The sequence below is a fragment of the Nicotiana attenuata genome, unplaced genomic scaffold (genome assembly GCF_001879085.1).
Source record: "Nicotiana attenuata strain UT unplaced genomic scaffold, NIATTr2, whole genome shotgun sequence".
NCBI lineage: Eukaryota > Viridiplantae > Streptophyta > Magnoliopsida > Solanales > Solanaceae > Nicotiana > Nicotiana attenuata.
Window position 1 is genome coordinate 12,286 of NW_017674208.1, and position 17,417 is coordinate 29,702.

Below are 17,417 nucleotides of genomic sequence, written 5' to 3' on the forward strand. Positions count from 1 at the left end.
TGCCATTCAAGAACCAGAGGAAAACGAAAATATCAAAACAACAATTGAAGAACTGGAGGCTGTAGTGTTATCCACACAATGGCCTGAAAGGAAAGTCTATGTAGGGTCCAATCTAAGCCAGGACATGAAAGTTAAGTTGATTGAATTTTTGAAAACTAACATGGATTGTTTTGCTTGGTCCTATTCTGATATGACAGGGATACCACCGGAGGTAGTGACTCACAAATTAAACGAAGACCCATCATATCCTCCTGTCAAACAAAAGAAAAGAAAGCAAGGAACTTTCAAAAAACAGGTGATTCAAGATGAGGTCCAAAAATTACTAAAAATTGGGTCTATCCGTGAGATAAAGTATCCTAATTGGTTAGCCAACACTATTGTGGTACCGAAAAAGAATGGTAAATGGCGAGTTTGTGTAGACTACACCGACCTTAACAAAGCTTGTCCTAAAGATTCTTTTCCATTATCATATATAGATCAACTAATTGATGCTACTGCAGGGCATGAATTGTTAAGCTTTTTAGATGCGTATTCAGGATACAACTAGATCAAAATGGATCCTATATATGAAGATTTTTTTTTATTTATAACAGACAAGGGGACTTACTGTTATAAAGTAATGCCCTTTGGTCTTAAAAATGTTAGTGCAACATATCAAAGACTAGTGACCAAAATGTTTCAAGAACATTTGGAAAAAACTATGGAGGTCTATATAGACGATATGCTCGTTAAAACTCAACATTCAGGGGATCATATATCACACTTGTCTGATACGTTTCAGATCTTACGAAAATTCAATATGAAATTAAATCCTTAGAAATATGCATTCGGTGTTGCATCAGGTAAGTTTTTGGGTTTTCTTGTTTCTAACCGTGGTATTGAAGTGAATCCCACACAGATTAAGGTCATTAAAGAAATCCCTGACATGCTTACAAGTAAAAAAGAAGTACGGAGGTTGACATGAAGAATTGCAGCCTTGGGGAGATTCATTTCCAAATCATCGGAAAAGTGCTTTAAATTCTTTTCAGCTCTTAAAAAGCAAGATCAATTCGAATGGACCGAGGAATGTCAACAGGCACTCAAAAATTTGAAGACATACTTATCAAATCCGTTGTTGCTCGCAAAACCAAAGGTTGGCGAAAGATTGCTCATCTACCTTGCTGTCTCCGAAGTAGCAGTAAGTGTTGTGTTAGTTCATGAAGACCAAGGTAAACAATCTCCGATTTATTATGTCAGCAAATCTTTATTAGACGCGGAGACGCGGTATCCTCAATTAGAAAAGCTTGCACTTGCACTAATCATGGCATCTAGAAAAGAAAACTAAGGCCTTATTTTCAATGTCACCCTATTGCTGTAGTAACTGCTTATCCATTACACAATATATTACACAAGTATGAGTTGTCAGGTAGGTTAGCCAAATAGGCTATAGAATTAAGTGAATATGACATCACATACCAGCCTAGAACCGCGATAAAATCTCAAGTGTTAGCAGATTTTGTGGTTGATTTTAGCCAAGGAATGCAATTGGAAGCAGAAAAAGAATTACAGGTGTTCAACGGATCTAATCCGGGAATTTGGACCTTATTTACTGATGGTTCATCTAATGTGAAGGGTGCAGGCTTAGGAATTGTTTTGGTACCACCTACGGGTGAAACCATTCGACAAGCCACTAAATGTCATTCTATAACTAACAATGAGGCAGAGTATGAAGCTGTGATTGCAGGTTTAGAACTAGCACGAGAACTCGGCATTAATCAAATTGTAATCAAAAGCGATTCGCAGCTCATAGTTAATCAAATGCTGGGGACTTATACGACAAGGGAAGCACGGATGCAGCAGTACTTAGAGAAGGTACCGGATCTGATCAGGCAATTCCAAACCTGGAAAGTTACGCAATACCAAGAGATAAAAATGTCGAGGCGGACGCCCTAGCCAATCTTACATCTACGGTAGACGTGGAAAGCAATGAAAATGCTTCCGTAATTCATTTGTTTCATTCAGTACTCGATCCAGATAAAAATGAGGTAAATTTTAATAACTTAACCTGGGATTGGAGGAACGAGATTGTTGCTTTTTTGCAGTATGGAACTGTCCTTGAAGACAAGTAAAAAGCTCACGCGCTTCGAATAAAGGTTGCTCGATATTATTTAAAGCAAGGCAATCTTTATCGAAAAATGTTCGGTGGTCCCTTAGCAAGATGCCTCGGGCCTTCTCAAACAGAATATGTAATGAGAGAAATACACGAGGGGCATTATGGGAATCACGCCGGAGGAAGATAACTGGTAAGAACCATGATTAGGGCAAGTTATTATTGGCCTAAATGGAAGAAGAAACGGAAAATTTCGTGGCTAAATGTGATAAATGCCAAAGATACGGTAATAACATGCATAGACCTGCGGAGTTGTTACATCCGGTCATTGCACCGTGGCCTTTTATGAAGTGGGGGATGGATATCGTGGGTCCACTACCACAAGCAAAAGGACAGGTAAAATTCTTGCTTGTACTCATTGACTATTTTACTAAATGAGTGGAAGCAGGAGCATTCAAACAGGTGCGAGAAAAAGAAGTTAGAGATTTAATTTGGCGAAATATCATATGTCGATTCGGTGTGCCAAAGGAAATCGTGTGTGATAATGGCCCTCAATTTATAGGTGCACAAATCACAGAGTTTTTTCAAAGTTGGCAGATCAAAAGGATTACATCCACACCTTATCATCCGGTGGGAAATGAACAAGCTGAGTCAACAAACAAAGTCATTATCAACAATTTAAAGAAGCGTTTGGAGGAATCCAAAGGTAATTGGCCAAAATTGCTACCTGGTGTTTTATGGGCATACCACACAACAACAAAAACAAGTACGGGAGAAACACCATTCTCATTGGTTTATGGAGATGAAGCCTTAATTCCAGTAGAGATGGGAGAGCCAAGCACGAGGTTTACACAAGCGTCAGAAGAATCCAATGACGAAGAAATGCGCATAAACCTCGAGCTACTTGAAGGAAAAAGGGAAGCTGCATTAATAAGAATGGCAGCTCAAAAGCAGGTCATGGAACGATACTACAATCGAAAAGCGCGCCTAAGATACTTCAAGATTGGGGACTTTGTGCTCAAAAACGTTTTTCAATCTACGAAGGCGGCTAATGCGGGAAAATTGAGTCCAACCTGGGAAGGACCCTACAGGATTCTAGTATCGTAGGAAAAGGAGCATACGAGCTAGAAACGATGGATGGCAAGATACTACCTTCACACTGGAATGCCGTTCACCTGAAGAGATACTATTTCTAAGGAGTATCCACGGTCAGGTATCCATATTTTAAAATTTTATTTTTGAATTGTTAAAATTTTACTAACGATTTTAGATGATAGGCAAAAAGCTATCCCGTACTAAATGATGTCACGACCTGCAAGGCACGTGGAATAAATTAAAATTCCCGGTCTAGGGTTACAACTATTCTGATAGAAATTCAGAAGGGTTAAGCAGTCTTCATCTATAATCGCACCTCCAAGTCCCGTGTGTTTTTCCTTTTCAGGGAAAGGACCAAATGAGAGGAACAATCAAGTGCTCGAGACTTCATACTTCAAAGCTCAAACACTTGGGGGACTATATAATATACATAGACATGTGTATAAAAAAGGTAAAGAAGATTGGGAAATAATCAAAGTTCAAGCCTGAAAAGTTCACTCATTGAATGAGTCAAGTGCAGAGCAAAGTCACGAGCTAAGGCCAAAGAAAAACCTTATCATAGTTAGGTTAAAGGCAATGTACTGAAACGGGTTATAAGTAAAAACCTTGTGTTCATTTTCTTTTTTGAAATGTACTGAAACGGGTTATAAGTAAAAACCTTGTGTTCATCTTCTCTTTTGAAATCTGTTATAAGGAAAACAGTTACGAGAGAGTTATAGAAGTAATTTAAATACATGCAAAGTGTTATTTAAAACTTGACAAAGTTCAAATAAAAACTTGTCGAAGTTATTCCAAAAAACGTGTGTATTCCTATTTCTTTTATCGTACATTAACACCATTATGAAGTTGAGACGTCTTCTTTGTTAAATGTCGAATATAAAAGGGCCCTCTTTTATAAAATTCATGATTAAATCAAGTATTCATGAAGTTAAAAAAAACAGAAGCATTTTTTTGAAAAATAAAAATGCAATTTATTCAGTAAGCCTTTAAAAATAAAGGCAAGAATAAACAAAACAGAAGTTCGAACAACAACGGAAACTTCTTAATATTAAAAAAGTTTAGACTAAGTATGAACTTAGTCATAAACCAAAAGTTGTTTATACAGAGCGCCCCATGAAAGGTTTGGGGACTTAACATTTTCAACAAACCCTTAAAAAGGACCAAGGGTTACAACCATATACCACCAAAAAGAAAAAAAAGTCAAACATCATAAACTTTCACTGAGAAGTTGACGGAACTAAAGCAGGGTCATCAGCAGCAGCAGGCTCAACTTGACTTGGAGAAGTGGGGATACACGTATCATCTTCAACATTTCCAGAAGCTTCAGCCACGGGAGAAGAAAAATCTTGGTTCTGCTGAGTCTTCTCAATAGTCTCTTTGATCTTGGCTAACTCAGACTCCAAGTTAAAATTCTCCTGGCTAACTTCAACAAGGGTATCATGGCGAGAATTCAAAAATGCCCAACTCACTTCAATTGCAGTTTTATCTTCAAGAATTTCGTAATCTCTTTCCCAGTCAACAATTTTATTTCTTAACTTCTCATTTTCAGCCAAGGCAGATTCAAAAGAAGTTTGAAGAGATGCGTGGGAATTTTCTAAGGAGAGAACCTTATCAGAAGATACTCGGAGGTCTTCTTGAGTTTGAGTCAAAGTCTGCACGAGTTCACCAACATATGCTTCTTTTTCACCCAAGAGAGCCTTCAACTCTCTGATTTCTTCACTTGCCTTGGAAAGTTGCTCGGAAAAAGAGGTTTCTAGACGAGCCTTTTCCTTATCTGCTTGATTTGAAGAAGCTTTTTCAACTGCCAACTCTGAAGTCAAAGCCCGAACCTGCTGCTCTAAGGTACTTTTACTTTCTTCTAATGTTTCCACGTCGATCTGAAGACTTTCATACTGTTTCTTCCAATTATCCGCCTCCACTTGGTAGTCACGCACTAATTGCTCTGAGAGGGTAACCCTTTTCATCATCTCCGTGCCAATTAGATTGACCTAAAAAAGAGGGGGAAAATGATAACCCTGAAGATAGAAAAATGAAAAAGTAAAGTTTGAAAAAGGGATACCTTTAAAGAAGCATGCACTATATCATTCATGAAGGTCAAAGAACTGTGGCTATCAAGCTTAGCTCTCTCAACTGGACCAATCAAAGGCTTTAGTCACACGTCAGCTTGACCTGATTTCCTCAAAAGGTTACCTTCAGCAGGGACTTCAATGGTAACTTGCCTCATAGCTCCACTCCTACTTGAGGAACCAACTTCTGTGTAAGGAGGAGTAGTTGAGGGAGGAACTGTAGAAGCAGTCAAAACAGCCTGGGGAGGAACAGTAACAGCCACGACCGGCAAAGGAGGTATCACAGGAATGGGAGTAGAAAAATAAGCAAGAGGTGCTTCATTAGAAATTGGACCAAAATGTTCGCCACCAAACCCGCGGTTAAAAAGTTGCTCAACTGAATCATGAGCAGCAACGGGAACGTCATCATCAGGAATCTACACCGGGGCTTCAGCAGACTCGGTAAGAGGAGCAGAATGAGGGGGAGATGCTTCATCATAAGAAATGATTCGTCTACGAGCTCGTGGCCTTTTTACCAAGGAACCCTCATCTTCCTCTTCTTCAGAGTCTTGGTCACCCACAACTTTCCTTTTCGATGAAGAACCCAAGATTATCTCTTGGGCCCTTTCCAAAGAAATACGGGAAGCTACGACCGCCTCAGCACTAATCCCTCGAACGGCAAATCCTGGTAAAAAGAAGGATTAAAATAAGTTCTGGAAAAAACAATAGAGTTATATAAAAAAAAACTCTTACCATGAGTTTTCACTTTCCAACCAAATCGTTGGGAAAGATTCTTCCAAGATCTACCCTCAGTTGGGGCTGTATTTAACAACTTTTCTACCCAACCACGGAAATTTAGAATTTCGTCAACAATTCCCATGGTTGCTGGGAAAGAAAAGGAAAATTAGAATAATGATCATCAAAATTGAAGAAAAAAGGGACGAAAAATTTATTAAAAAGAAAACTCACGTGCAAAATTCCACTTCTTGGGGAAGGAAACATTTTCATCACCCACTAAACCAACAGTGGGGGTAGCAACAAACCTGGCATACCAGCCACGGTCTCTGTCATCTTCTGGATTGACCAGAACTCTTTTACTCCTTGCTACTAAAGTAAAAACACCTTGGCGAAAGAGTCTGGTAGAGTAAAGGTGAATTAAATGGGCAAAAGTGAAAGGCACACTGGCCATGTTAGTCAAATGCCTCAAACAGGCAACAGCTAGGGGTGGGCATAAAATCCGAAAAACCGAATTCCGAACCAAACCGAATTAATTTGGTATTTCGGTTTTGGTTTTTTCGGTATTTCAGTTCATTTCGGTATTTTGGTATTTCGGTAATTCGGTTCGGTATATGGTATTGGATTTTTGATATTTCGGTATTTCGGTATACTGAAATACCAAAATAGTTTAGTCCAAACCCAATTTTGTTTTTATTTTTTAGCCCAATAACCTTAAGCCCACGCCCCAAAAAATGAACATGCTTGTAGCACATTGGATATCTTATTTCTTTTGCATATCCATGTTATAACTTGCAATACATGGTGCTTTCTCAAACTGATTGTTAATTCTGTTACTTGAAGCTAATTCTAATATTAAAAAGATAAATCAAATTTTCCTTGTCAATTCACTGATGATGGACAAGCTTGGCGCTGACGGTTTAGCCAGAAATAAAAAACAAACAGAAGAATTTTGATGTTTTGGTCAGATATGTAATAGAATCAAATAAAAAAAAGTCAGATATGTAATAGAAGCAGAACCTAGAGATGCAAATACAGAGTAACTGCATGAGCAACCATATCTTATGCATATATCATTATAACTAAATTTGCTTTCCGGTGAAGATTTGGTTTAAACCGAAATCGTACCAAAGACCGAACCAAAATAAGAAATACCGAACCGTACCGAAATATTTTGATACGGTATTTGGTATACACAATTGATAAGTCGAATACCGAACCGAAATTCTTAAATACCGAATCGAAGTACCGAATGCCCACCCCTAGCAACATCCCTCCACACTATAGGGCCAATTTGACCTAAGCAAATGTTGAAAAAACGACAGAATTCAAGTATAACAGGATCAATAGCAGGCTTAAAACCCAATGTGAAAGGGTAAGTGTAAACAAAAGAAAACCAGTTAAGTAGGAGGTAATTCTTTGGTTCGCATTAGGGATTATAATGGGAAAGTCATGGCTCCAATGGCAATCTCTACGAACTATTGAAATCAGACCTTCAGTGATTTGAGTTGGATAAATATCAGCACGATCTAAAGAGGACAATTGGTTTCTAAGGGATTCTCTATCATTGTAGAAAGATAGTTCCGCAGGAACTATTTCTTCTACTGTAGGTTCACGAACAGGTTCAGAGGGTTCCTTACCTTGGAAGAAGAACTTTGAGAAAAAGAACCTCTGGTTCTAAAAGAAGAACTGGAACTAGATGAAGGAAGGGAAGAACCACGTATGGATGAAGACCCTAAATTACGAAGTCTACCTCCTCTTCTGCTCCTACTAGGGGCAAGAGGAAAGTTATCAACTATGGGGACTTTTCTAGGGTTAGGGTTTGATGAAGACATGATAGTACGAGGAAGAAGCAAACAAAAATTCGAGAATTGAATATTCAGAGAACTTTATGTGATAAGGACAAAGGCAAAAACTATATTTATACTAAGAAGCAACCGTCAAAGAAAAGATGCAATGATGGAAAGGTCATAATGAGACCTGTAGCTTCGTAAAGTGAAACTGTAAAAGAGCCTTAAAAAGTGCTGCAAAGTCGCAGAACCAATAAAAAGATGTCACATGTAATAAGCATTAAATGGAAGTGACAATTGAAGCGTCGATTCTATAATAGCATTAATGGCGGTAAATAATCCTGCTTTAATAAAATTCACTTCCCAAATATTCAATTGATGAATAAATGGCAAGTGGGGGAAAAATCTGTATTGGGAAAATTGAGTTTACATATTGAAGTGATTGAAAGATGACGTGTCATGACATGAAGGCTGGTCAAAGAATGATGATTAGCAAAGAGGCACGAGCTGCAACAGATACGAGCAGAGGCACAAGCAGTTACTCAAAAGACTCGACGCTCGTACTTATTTAAATCCGCAAATTAAGGAGAATGAATCTGACAGCACAAGAGAGTACAGATACAGTATTTAATAAGCATTAAATACTAAAAACGTTAGAGAATTGTATTAAATTACAATGATTATGTAACGTAGCATTTAATGCCTTTAATTGTCTTATAATGTCCTGATTATAACAAAGGCAAAACTATATCTTAGAGATAGCTATAAAAAGGAGAAAGTGGTCATTTGTAAGGACACGCAAGGACATACTGAATATACTGGTTTACTTTGTTTTTCTTCTGTCTATCTTATTGTTAGCAAAATCAATTTCCTTTATTCATTCTGATTATCAGTAACCGAAGTTCTTCTAAATTAAAGCTTTGACTGAAGTTTTACTTTTTGGTTAAACAATTAACTGGACTTTTTCCTTCTTTGGAGTGATTATGTTTAGTCCAAACTTGTTAAACTAGTAAGCAAAAGCAAATGATCTCTCGTCAGAAAAGAAAATAATGTATCGTCAACTACCAGGTTAATCAGAACTAAAGAGGCAAGCAGTAATAGGCAATACTTCATTGGTGCAAAAGTTGGAAGCCTTTAGTACAATCATATCGGACTTATTTACGTCTCAGCGTAATACCAACGGAGAAAAGCATAACCATCAACCACAGGCCTTATTTAAAGGAGAAAAACAAAGAATCATCAGAAAGTGAAACCATGAATTGATTAAATATTCATCAACACATATATATACTGTATGTGGCATAAAGTGTTGGAAGTATACATACATCAAGACTTGAGCTTTAAATAAAAAATGAAATTAATTTTTGGTTTTGTGCCTTTTGGGGAAAGTATAATACACGAAGGGAATAAGAGTGTGACAAAAGCAGGTGCCCGCTGCTCCATGTCCAACTTGGAAGATTATGTTCATTATCCAACGTTATGGGATATGTTGGCCTTCTCTTAGTTTTGAGTATCATGTAGTATCATAACTTTGTACTCCTGTACGTTAACAAATCTAAGAAACTATTTGTTGATTTGGTATGATCCAACCTATGGTTTTAAGCGCTCTGAACTTTGGCTAGGTGAGACAACCATAGAGTTGTACTCATCTTGATCCCTTAAGTAAATCTCCAAGCTGCATCATCTAAATGGACTAAGTAGAACACCCCACAACAAAATTGGAGCATCTTTTGGGGGCATTACTAGTCTGAATAGTCTCTGTCTGAACAGCATAAGCACGCTGAGTAGTCTGAACTTGTGCTAGTGTGGTAATGTGGCACATAATCATACCCACTGGAGCGCCTTTGGCATCAAACGGTTCTTACATTTGGAAGATTAATGCCCAGTTGAGCTTTCCTAACCTGCTCCTTATAAGTCCTAGAGATGATGCCAGGGCTACCTCCCACACCCACACCAACCAAAGTATTCAATTTGCCTTAATAAATACAATAAGACATGGACCACTCTTAACTAACTCCAATAATGACATTAAAAAGAGTTGCACTGCATTGAATTTGATCTCCTTATCTTTAAAGCAACTTGGGTTTTCCGAAAAAGAAAGAGAGCAACCATTCTAGGCCACCTCGAATTTTCATGCGGTATTTCCAAAACTTGCTAAGGTAAATCCCTCCGTCCCAGATAATTAATAAAAAGTGATGTTCAAAGTATGAGTGTCAAATCAATTATTTTACGTCTTAAATCAAGAATAATCCTTAGATGCTTACTTAAAATTTTATATTTAAAATAAAACGTACCTTAAGTTTAAACTTTTTTATAATAAAATATTTATAAAAAATGTACGAAAAAGTTTACTAGTAAAAAACTTTTGCCAACTACTCTTTGAAGGACTAAAGATATTTTTTTCAATTACCTGAATCACAGGCAATGTAGGTGACTGTAGATCACGGCGCACACTCTCGAATAATCTCTTTAATCTAAATTTGTACAATTTGGCATCCTCAAGATTCTAGGTATCACTCTCACCTTGGTACCATAGCAAAGCTTGGAGCTTCCCACCTCCTTGCAACGCAGCCTCTGTCCTTCTTATCATCTGATTATACAAAACACCCCCACGAACCCATTCACTTATATTTGTACCTCCAATAGCACAAGGCACCAAACCAATCACTCCAAAGCTTGGATCTTTCTCTAGAACTGAATTGGCAAATGACATTCCTGGCCCAACCCCACAAACTTTACCCAAATCTATGTCTTGGTGAAGTGGTTCTTGAGCTTCAAACCATGTTAATCCTGCACTGAGTCTGAGGATATTTGGATTGGATTGACATTCTGGTGGAATTACACCATCCCATGTTTCATTAACTATGCCATTTTGGCCATGGTTGGTGACACCACCTCGGCCCGGACATGTTACTTTGTCCGGCTAATATGAATATGTTTTGGACAAGTGAAGTTGAAACATTTGCTAGATCTGCGGTATTTACCCATCTAATGTGTGTTAGAAGTATTAACCAAAGAAAAGGGATCATTGTTTTTGTGAAATTGAGGCAAAATGAGACATCAAGCAAGTCTCTCTATAAGAAAGAAAGAATATAGGAAGGGCAGGTAGGAGTGTGAAAAGGTGAGGCCCATTCTTTAAGCAAGATGTATTGATTTCTTTATTACAACTGTATAGGATTTTTTTATTCCAACCTGCTACTTTATTTATCAGCTGTTGAATAAGACTAGGAGACAAACTTTTTAGCTGTTCAAGTTTCCACATCTAAGCATTTGTCAATTCCACCTCATTAAACTACTGTCTTCACGGGCACTTTAATTTGTATCATCATATTACTTGATCACTTTCATTTCCATATCCTTGTGTTAGAAAATGACTCTACCAGTTATTTACGGTGTCTTTTCCTGCCATTTAAAGAAGGCAACGAAAGGAAACCCAACATATGCACCAGGTATTGCATCTTGCTAGTTTTTAAGAGTAGAATATGAATAGTAACCTAATAATTGCAACTTGCATCGTTTTACTACTATTCATAAGCATATGCTTATCCGGGAAAATGAAGAAGAATGACCATCTTTTACCCCCCATGATCACTAACTTTACCAATCCTCCGGGAATAAGAATATAATTAGAAATACTCAAGGGTGTGGCCCAGTGGTCAATGAAGTGAGTTAGAATCATGAGGTCTCATGTAAAAATCGTGATCAATTATACACGTGTACTTCTTGTACACTAAGAGGTCGTTTGGTAGCTGGTTAGAAGAAAGGTTATTCATGTATAAGGGGTAACATAACTTATACCATGTTTGGTAGGCAATAGTTATTTTGTATAAAATTCTACATAACTAATACCATGTTTGGTTGACATTTTTCAATTATGCATAAATAATACATGTATAAGTTATGAGTCAATCTGTGAATTATTTTATGCGGGGTAGAAGATGGAATAACTAATACATGTATTAGTAATACATGGATAAAATACTGAAATGACAAATTTACCCCTATCACTTTACACATAAGGCTTCCTTATTTCTCTGCCAACCCGTCAACAGGTTTCACTTGCTTTCACTTGCCAACTATATACCTTGTCTTCTCTCATTTTTAAAGAACAAACTAGCAAAAGCAAACTGGAGAAGCCACTAGAAAATGGAAATACCAAAACTAAGAAGTGAAAATCAAATATGTCTAAACTTCACATAGTTCAGTAGTATGACGAAGAAGTGAAAGTAACACCCAAAGTTCCTAACTAAATTGTTTCCTACATAAATGGAAAGAGAGAAAAAACAATGCAAAAGAAGGCCAGGGGTATAGTTGTAAACAAGCATTTTACTTTAAATTTATATAATGTATATCAATTTCTAATACAACAAACCAAACATTCAAAAAAATAATCTCTGCATAACTAATACCTGCATAAATAATCCCTGCATTACTTATCCCTACATAATTAATCCCTGCATAACTAATACATGTAAAACTAATACCTGCATAACTCTAACCGGCAACCAAACGACCCCTAAGCACTCCATTTGTGGTGTTGGGCAAGTTATGTCTCCCACCAATCCAACATTTAATTAATTACCCCTAATTAATTTCTTGATCTCAATTCACATTAATATTGATGACGTTAACATACTGCATATATTTATTATCATGGTCTTGTGATATAGCACAAGTTCGTAGCCTCTTTAGGCATACATAAAATTATTATCTCTAATCATCATTGTCACACTTTTATGACTTAAATCATTTCGGGACTTCATTCGTTAACACAATGAGAATCTAAGCCTTGGAGGATAGAGTTATCCGGTACCTCTTGCTGGAGAGAGCTGGCAGCTATCCCATGGAACTAGTCAACTAGTTGAGGTGTGTGCAAGCTGACCCATACACCACCATTATTAAAAAAGAATACAATTAGAAATAGCATTTTTTTAAAAAAGGAAACTCCTCCACTTATTTTACTGGTGAATACCTTTCTAGACCAGAGAGCCCATTTTTTAACTTTACCAATCCTCAAGGAAAAAGAATATAAATAAGATTTTAAAAAAATAGCTCCACCTATTTTTACTGGTGAATCCCTTTCTAGACCAGAGATCCATTTAGAGGAAGAATTGGTAACAAACAGCAAACGAGAAATTCTAGAATACACAGATTACTTGCACGAGCAAAAAGGAAATATAAAATTAAAGCAAATGCAATCTACTGCTTTAACGTTTACAATTATACCATTACAAACAGAGAAGCATTATCTACCACGCAATCTAAGGAATCAGAAATATGCTCTACGGCAAAAAGGGGAAAAATTTCTCATGTTAGATAACGAAAATTTATCCACAAACAAACGCCATAACCATAAAATCATGCATTTCGAATATCTGCAGTACTTCAATTAAAATCTCAGTTCGCGATCCAAAGATACTTCTAGAATTTTACACTAGCAAGCAAATACACTTCAATGAAAAACGTCATTTCAACACATAAGAAATCAGAATACACAAATTACCGAGCAGAGCCACACAATGAATTGATACGACAGGACTAGATCAGTTCAAGGCCAGCAACAGAAGCATGGTCCAAATTGAGAGTAAAACCATTACTTGAATCAATAACTCCGTAACGCTGCAGAATTTGAGCTTCTTATTCTTCAATTTCTCCTTTAAAATCTTCATCTTCAATTCCTCCACCTCTTTTGAATTCTCCTCATTCTGAAATTATCAAAAATCAGAAACTTGAAAAAAACCCGCTTTCTACGGAATCAAACGCATGGAAACGGAAGAAAGGGAAACAAAATGAAGACCTTGTTTTGGTCAATGATAGCAGAATTAAGAGTGGTCTTCTTCAACGATGAGACTAGAATTGCAGCTTTGGCACATTGAATCGCGACTTTCGATTTGAGAGGTTCAGCTATTTCTCTTTCACTGGTGATGTCCTCCATTTTCTCTGTGTTTTACCCGCGCTCTACTGCTTTTCTAATGGGTACGGTTTCAAATGGTAAGAGACGGAAAAAGGGTTCTACACTTCTAGTTCGCGTGAACTTCAATACAGTATTTAAAACGCTCTATTTAAAACGGTCATAACTAGGACTCGCCCAGGGCTCGCCCCGGGGTCGGAGCACTATTAAAACGGCCCCTGGACTTATGTGTNAAAGAGGCACGAGCTGCAACAGATACGAGCAGAGGCACAAGCAGTTACTCAAAAGACTCGACGCTCGTACTTATTTAAATCCGCAAATTAAGGAGAATGAATCTGACAGCACAAGAGAGTACAGATACAGTATTTAATAAGCATTAAATACTAAAAACGTTAGAGAATCTGTATTAAATTACAATGATTATGTAACGTAGCATTTAATGCCTTTAATTGTCTATAATGTCCTGATTATAACAAAGGAAAAACGTATATCTTAGAGATAGCTATAAAAAGGAGAAAGCTGGTCATTTGTAAGGACACGCAAGATCATCTGAATATACTGGTTTACTTTGTTTTCTTCTGTCTATCTTATTGTTAGCAAAATTAATTTCCTTTATTCATTTCTGATTATCAGTAACTCGAGTTCTTCTAAATTAAAGCTTTGACTGAAGTTTTACTTTTTGGTTAAACAATTAACTGGACTTTTCCTTCTTTGGGAGTGATTATGTTAGTCCAAACTTGTTAAACTAGTAAGCAAAAGCAAATGATCTCTCGTCAGAAAAGAAAATAATGTATCGTCAACTACCAAGGTTAATCAGAACTAAAGAGGCAAGCAGTAATAGGCAATACTTCATTGGTGCAAAAGTTGGAAGCTTTAGTACATCATATCGGACTTATTTACTCCTCAGCGTAATACCACGGAGAAGCATAACCCATCAACCACAGGCCTTATTTAAGGAGAAAAACAAAGAATCATCAGAAAGTGAAACCATGAATTGATTAAATATTCATCAACACATATATATACTGTATGTGCATAAGTGTTGGAAGTATACATACATCAAGACTTGAGCTTTATAAAAAATGAAATTAATTTTTGGTTTGTGCCTTTTGGGGAAGTATAATTACACGAAGGGAATAGAGTGTGACCAAAGCAGGTGCCCGCTGCTCCATGTCCACTTGGAAGATTATGTTCATTATCCAACATTATGGGATATGTTGGCCTTCTCTTAGTTTTGAGTATCATGTAGTATCGTAACTTTGTACTCCTGTACGTTAACAATATCTAAGAAACTATTTGTTGATTTGGTATGATCCCAACCTATGGTTTTAAGCGCTCTGAACTTTTGGCTGAGGTGAGACAACCATAGACGTTGTACTCATCTTGATCCCTTAAGTAAATCTCCAAGCTGCATCATCTAAATGGACTAAGTAGAACACCCACAACAAAATTGGAGCATCTTTTGGGGGCATTACTAGTCTGAATAGTCTCTGTCTGAACAGGCATAAGCACGGCCTGAGTAGTCTGAACTTGTGCTAGTGTGGTAATGTGCACATAATCCATACCCACTGGGAGCCCTTTGGCATCAACGGTTCTTACATTTGGAAGATTAATGCCCAGTTGAGCTTTCCTAACCTGCTCCTTATAAGGTCCTAGAGATGATGCCAGGGCTACCTACACCCACACCCACACCAACCAAAGTATTCAATTTGCCTTAATAAATCCAATAAGACATGGACCACTCTTAACTAACTCCAATAATGACATTAAAAAGAGTTGCACTGCATTGAATTTGATCTCCTTATCTTTAAAGCAACTTGGGTTTTCCGAAAAAGAAAGAGAGCAACCATTCTAGGCCACCTCGAATTTTCATGCGGTATTTCCAAAACTTGCTAAGGTAAATCCCTCCGTCCCAGATAATTAATAAAAAGTGATGTTCAAAGTATGAGTGTCAAATCAATTATTTTACGTCTTAAATCAAGAATAATCCTTAGATGCTTACTTAAAATTTTATATTTAAAATAAAACGTACCTTAAGTTTAAACTTTTTATAATAAAATATTTATAAAAAATGTACGAAAAAGTTTACTAGTAAAAAACTTTTGCCAACTACTCTTTGAAGGACTAAAGATATTTTTTTCAATTACCTGAATCACAGGCAATGTAGGTGACTGTAGATCACGGCGCACACTCTCGAATAATCTCTTTAATCTAAATTTGTACAATTTGGCATCCTCAAGATTCTAGGTATCACTCTCACCTTGGTACCATAGCAAAGCTTGGAGCTTCCCACCTCCTTGCAACGCAGCCTCTGTCCTTCTTATCATCTGATTATACAAAACACCCCCACGAACCCATTCACTTATATTTGTACCTCCAACAGCACAAGGCACCAAACCAATCACTCCAAAGCTTGGATCTTTCTCTAGAACTGAATTGGCAAATGACATTCCTGGCCCAACCCCACAAACTTTACCCAAATCTATGTCTTGGTGAAGTGGTTCTTGAGCTTCAAACCATGTTAATCCTGCACTGAGTCTGAGGATATTTGGATTGGATTGACATTCTGGTGGAATTACACCATCCCATGTTTCATTAACTATGCCATTTTGGCCATGGTTGGTGACACCACCTCGGCCCGGACATGTTACTTTGTCCGGCTAATATGAATATGTTTTGGACAAGTGAAGTTGAAACATTTGCTAGATCTGCGGTATTTACCCATCTAATGTGTGTTAGAAGTATTAACCAAAGAAAAGGGATCATTGTTTTTGTGAAATTGAGGCAAAATGAGACATCAAGCAAGTCTCTCTATAAGAAAGAAAGAATATAGGAAGGGCAGGTAGGAGTACTGTGAAAAGGTGAGGCCCATTCTTTAAGCAAGATGTATTGATTTCTTTATTACAACTGTATAGGATTTTTTTATTCCAACCTGCTACTTTATTTATCAGCTGTTGAATAAGACTAGGAGACAAACTTTTTAGCTGTTCAAGTTTCCACATCTAAGCATTTGTCAATTCCACCTCATTAAACTACTGTCTTCACGGGCACTTTAATTTGTATCATCATATTACTCGATCACTTTCATTTCCATATCCTTGTGTTAGAAAATGACTCTACCAGTTATTTACGGTGTCTTTTCCTGCCATTTAAAGAAGGCAACGAAAGGAAACCCAACATATGCACCAGGTATTGCATCTTGCTAGTTTTTAAGAGTAGAATATGAATAGTAACCTAATAATTGCAACTTGCATCGTTTTACTACTATTCATAAGCATATGCTTATCCGGGAAAATGAAGAAGAATGACCATCTTTTACCCCCCATGATCACTAACTTTACCAATCCTCCGGGAATAAGAATATAATTAGAAATACTCAAGGGTGTGGCCCAGTGGTCAATGAAGTGAGTTAGAATCATGAGGTCTCATGTAAAAATCGTGATCAATTATACACGTGTACTTCTTGTACACTAAGAGGTCGTTTGGTAGCTGGTTAGAAGAAAGGTTATTCATGTATAAGGGGTAACATAACTTATACCATGTTTGGTAGGCAATAGTTATTTTGTATAAAATTCTGCATAACTAATACCATGTTTGGTTGACATTTTTCAATTATGCATAAATAATACATGTATAAGTTATGAGTCAATCTGTGTATTATTTTATGCGGGGTAGAAGATGGAATAACTAATACATATATTAGTAATACATGGATAAAATACTGAAATGACTAAAATTCCCCTAATCACTTT

At 37.0% G+C, this 17,417-nt stretch overlaps 2 pseudogenes; both read right to left on the reverse strand.

Annotated features, from left to right (window-relative positions):
- Positions 1-9,763: 9,763 nt before the first annotated feature.
- Positions 9,764-10,857, reverse strand: LOC109218198 (annotated as a pseudogene).
- A 4,221-nt stretch (positions 10,858-15,078) lies between these two features.
- Positions 15,079-16,728, reverse strand: LOC109218197 (annotated as a pseudogene).
- Between the last annotated feature and the right edge of the window lie 689 nt (positions 16,729-17,417).